Genomic DNA, 5,000 nt, shown 5'->3' on the forward strand with positions numbered 1-5,000 from the left:
AACTAATGTCCGAGTCCGAAAATGCCTGAATTACAAATTTGAATAATGTATGAAGGCAGTTTATCTATATAAGTTTTAATCAGTACACTTTAATTACTAATTTTACACGGCACATAAACGTAAACGTCTGTACATCGGAAACGGTGAAGAGAGAAGCGAATATAAGTCTTAAATTTACAAACACTTGTGTCTACGGCCATACCACGTTGAAAGCACCGGTTCTCGTCCGATCACCGAAGTTAAGCAACGTCGGGCCCGGTTAGTACTTGGATGGGTGACCGCCTGGGAATACCGGGTGCTGTAGACTCTTTTTTTTTTTTTTTTTCTTTTATAACTAAAAACAGTTGAAGTTTTTCTTTCTTTCTTTTATTGTAACTAAATTTACTTTCTTCAATATAAATAATAAATAGAGCAATTTCTCGACTTTCATTTTCTCTTTTTCCTTAACTTTCTTCAATAATTCGGATCCTAAAAAAATCAAGCATAGGACCTGAATATAGCAAATGTTGCTTTGCACTTCTCTGCTCTTGGTTTCGATCCTTACTACTGGAATATGCGATCATAGATGACCAGTATTTCTTATTAACAAATTCGGTTCAATTTATCCAGTTTCCTCTACTTTTACTACCACAACAAGCTGCCTCCTTTCACGTCGAAATACTTCCTTCAAGTTTCTTCTCATATATTCCTGGTGTAGTCTCTTGCGCAGAGTTGCAAAATATGCGATCAATGTCTTTCATTTTGGCTACTTATTTGTGGTATTTCTTATTCACTAATTGATTGATAAATATGGAATGTATGAATTGTGAGAATTTTTTATATTAATTTATTGATTGATTGATTTCTTTTACAGCAGGGCCTCAGTCTGCCAGTGGGAAAATTGGCATCCTGTAGCGAATACTGTAAATATGGGCCATTGGCAAAATAAATTGGGTTATAAAATTCTGTTTTGATTACAGTAAGTTTAGATAGATATTCCATGCTTCCACTTTCTGTATTTCCACAACGTTAACTTCTCCAAGTTGCAAGAAGAGATCCTTTGCAAATCTGATAAGACCCTATCTTTAAAGTTAGCTTATAGGCCGGTGTCGCTTATTTTAACCAAATGATAGGACAGAAAGACGAATAATAATAATAATAATAATAACAACAACAATAATGTCCTGAATCTGCATTTTAAGTCAATTTCAACATGGAATTCTCCCCTTATCTGGGTCAGAAAATGGATGAGTGACAAATATGAGTATCTGAGGCCAGTTTTGCTTCTTTTGGATTAGAACTTTGAATCAGTATACACTTTAGTTACTAATATTATACTGCACACAAACATTTGTACATGGGAAACGTTGAAGAGATGTGTGACTAATCAGCAAAAGAGTCTTGAAAACGCATCAAGACAACAAATTATGTTTTACAGTCGAAATGTTGTTCTCACTAGAACTGAAATCATTTAATTTCTACTTAAATGCCCGAAAAATTTACAATTAAAACTACAATAAATGTTTTATACCTAGTCCCGCACAGTGACGTTTATCTGATTCCCTGTACTCACCGAGAGCATTCTGTGTCATATGGATGCATATCAAATGAAGTGAAAAGTAATGGAATACTCGCTTTTTTATTTATCCCTATGCATCGTGGTGCCCACACCATGATGAGACGCTGTTTCAATAAACCTTTTTATATATGTTCTTTACTGTTCTTCCTTTTTCTTCTTGCTTTATCATACTGACACACGAGAGAGAGAGAGAGAGAGAGAGAGAGAGAGTATGCAACAAAGTTCGCATAACTTTATCAGCTATTAACATTAATTGTACTTCTGTGTAATTTTATTTTTAACGCGTTATCCTATAACGATTGCAAACAAGGGCAAAAACTCTACTGATCTTATTCGATAATTATACCATACTGAATTAATAAGTTTATCTCGTAAAAACGGATCATATATATATCCTGGGTGGCTGAGGGTGTTTTAAGATATGTGTGTGTCTTTTGTGATATATATATATATATATATATATATATATATATATATATATATATATATATATATATATATATATATATATATATATATATACGTTTGTGTGTGTACATACATACATACATACATACATACATACGTGTATTATTTACATATAGTCTTGGATAATTTTAATTATTGGGATATGGTTTTTAGGTATCAACAGATACAAAGGAAACAAACGTTTCAATACATATAATGACATTTTCTTAAATTCTACATTGTATCATATTGACCTACTACTTGCTAGGCAAGCTGACTTTTATAAAATTTGCAAACTCCTTATATATATTTAAACTTACTTTTAGTATTCAACCAGAAAATCAGTACAGTGCAGAAAGATTGAAAATATTATTTCTTTCGGATATATATATATATATATATATATATATATATATATATATATATATATATATGTAAGAGAGAGAGAGATGGGGGGTTCGGAATGGTTTAAACAGACTCTAAATTACACTGATAAAATGTACATCAGTCCAATGGTTAACATGATAGATTTCTATCAAGCTGGTTGCCCTATTGTACCATTGAGCAAGACTACCCTCATTGCCTAACAAAACCAAGCAGTCTTTTGCCAGAACACCATAATGTGAACTTAGGCCATCTAAATCAAATTCCTATGTGAAATTTGCCAATATAAGCCAATACACTTTAATGCAAACTTAGCCAATCTAAACCAAATATCTTAATGGAAACTTAGCCAAACACCTTAATGTGAACTTAGCCCATCTAAACCAATGTACCATAATGTGAACTTAGCCCATCTAAACCAAGAAAAGAATAATGTGATATTGGCTCATATAAACAAAAACACCTTAATGCTATCTTAGCCAATCTAAACCAACCGACTTAATTTATTTTTTATAAAGAATACAAAGTGAAAATTTAAATACTTTTCAGCATTATAAATGAAATCACAAATAGTCCATAAAAGTTATATGACAAGTCCAAAAGGGTAGTGTTCCAAATGAATGCCAGTGGTTTTCTGAATGAAGTCCAATTTTGAATGTGCTGATGTAATAACAATCTTGACGTGTGGCGATGATGTAATTTAGAATGTCCTTGAATGAATTCATAATAGTCCCAAAATAGCGATTTTTGATATTTGGACATTAGTATTGGGGTGTATGGACATATTTGTTTTGCTTATCAAAACGTTGGAAATCGCCGACACCATGCGGTATCGGCATAGGCTGCTTACTAGCCACAGGGGGCTCGTATCATTGCTTACAATGAAACTATCAGTCGTACATATAGTATAAAATGTATGACTGTCAGTTCAATTGTGAGCAACGATGCGAGCCCCTGTGCTTACTAGCCTGCCATGCAAACTTGACCGACCTTTCATCGAGATATACCTGCATGAAATCGAGAGAAATACGATTTATTTTCTCAGAAATAATTGCGAGTATAACATCATTTGTCGTTAATGAAGCTGACTGACGAAAGAAAACGACAACCTTGATGAAATTTGACACGGAACTCGCCATTGTATTACTATTCAAATGACTGCACAAATATGGCAACCTACATGTCAGTGACTTCGGCGATCAAATAAGCTCTTGCTTCTTTACAGATTGAAACTGAAGGGATGTATTGTCGTAAGCAGAGCTCTCCCCTGTCTCTAATATATATATATATATATATATATATATATATATATATATATATATATATATATATATATATATATATATATATATATATGTGTGTGTGTGTGTGTGTGTGTGTGTGTGTGTGTGTGTGTGTGTGTAATGTATCTTTGTAACGACGAAGAGACAACCTATATTAGTCTTAAATTTGTACGTACAAATGTCTACGGCCATACCACGTTGAAAACACCGGTTCTCGTCCGATCACCGAAGTTAAGCAACGTCGGGCCCGGTTAGTACTTGGATGGGTGACCGCCTGGGAATACCGGGTGCTGTAGGCATTTTTTAATTATTTTTGGGTTCCATCCTCACTGTGAGGATATGCGATCATATATGGCCAATATTTCTTGTTCACAAATCTGGTGCAAATTTTTCAGTTTCCTCTACCTCCAGGATCGAAATGGGCCGCCTCGTATGCCGTCCAGATCCTCCAAATTTCTTCTGATATTCCGGATTCAGCCTATGCTATAGCGAATAATTGCAACGTATGCAATCGATGTCTTTCATTTTGGATACTTGTCTGTGGTATTTCTTATTCAATAATTGATAGATATATTTGGAATGTATTATTTTTAATTATTTTAATTTATTTACCTGTTTTTTAGCAGGGCACCAGTCTATCAGTGTGAAACTTGGCATCCCTTAGCGAATACTTCGAATATGGGCCATTGACAAAATAAATTGGTGTATAAATCTCTGTTTTGATTACAGTAAGTTTGGATGGATGTTCCCTGCTTCCACTTCCTTGCACTTTCTGTGTTTCCACAACTTTAACGTTTCCGAGCTGCAAGACGATATCCGTTTCAAATCAGATTCGAGTCCGTATTTAAAGGTAGCTCATAGGCTGATGTCGATTATTTACCTATTGAATTAGTCAGTTGATACAAGATAAATAATAATAATAATAATAATAATAATAATAATAATAATAATGCCCAAAAACAACAAAAATGAACTGAATCTTCGTTTAAATGCATTGTTATTTAAGTCCATTTGAAGGTGTAAACCTCCGGTTAAGCAACTAATGTCCGAGTCCGAAAATGCCTGAATTACAAATTTGAATAATGTATGAAGGCAGTTTATCTATATAAGTTTTAATCAGTACACTTTAATTACTAATTTTACACGGCACATAAACGTAAACGTCTGTACATCGGAAACGGTGAAGAGAGAAGCGAATATAAGTCTTAAATTTACAAACACTTGTGTCTACGGCCATACCACGTTGAAAGCACCGGTTCTCGTCCGATCACCGAAGTTAAGCAACGTCGGGCCCGGTTAGTACTTGGATGGGTGACCGCCTGGGAATA

At 34.0% G+C, this 5,000-nt stretch overlaps 3 non-coding genes across 3 annotated transcripts in view; all 3 read left to right on the forward strand.

Moving 5' to 3' along the window:
• The first annotated feature begins 188 nt into the window (after window positions 1-188).
• Window positions 189-307, forward strand: LOC149788311 (5S ribosomal RNA). The gene has a single exon (XR_016424565.1). It is a non-coding gene; the product is annotated as a 5S ribosomal RNA (ribosomal RNA).
• A 3,545-nt stretch (window positions 308-3,852) lies between these two features.
• On the forward strand, window positions 3,853-3,971 carry LOC149788312 (5S ribosomal RNA). The gene has a single exon (XR_016424696.1). It is a non-coding gene; the product is annotated as a 5S ribosomal RNA (ribosomal RNA).
• A 926-nt stretch (window positions 3,972-4,897) lies between these two features.
• The window catches only part of LOC149788313 (5S ribosomal RNA), a 119-nt gene continuing 16 nt past the window's right edge, over window positions 4,898-5,000 (forward strand). Inside the window, exon 1 of the ribosomal RNA XR_016424567.1 lies at window positions 4,898-5,000. This exon is cut by the window's right edge and continues 16 nt beyond it. This is a non-coding gene — a ribosomal RNA (5S ribosomal RNA).

Source organism: Sinohyriopsis cumingii, chromosome 11 (genome assembly GCF_028554795.1).
Source record: "Sinohyriopsis cumingii isolate HCF-2022 chromosome 11, ASM2855479v2, whole genome shotgun sequence".
In the NCBI taxonomy this organism is placed as follows: Eukaryota; Metazoa; Mollusca; class Bivalvia; order Unionida; family Unionidae; genus Sinohyriopsis; species Sinohyriopsis cumingii.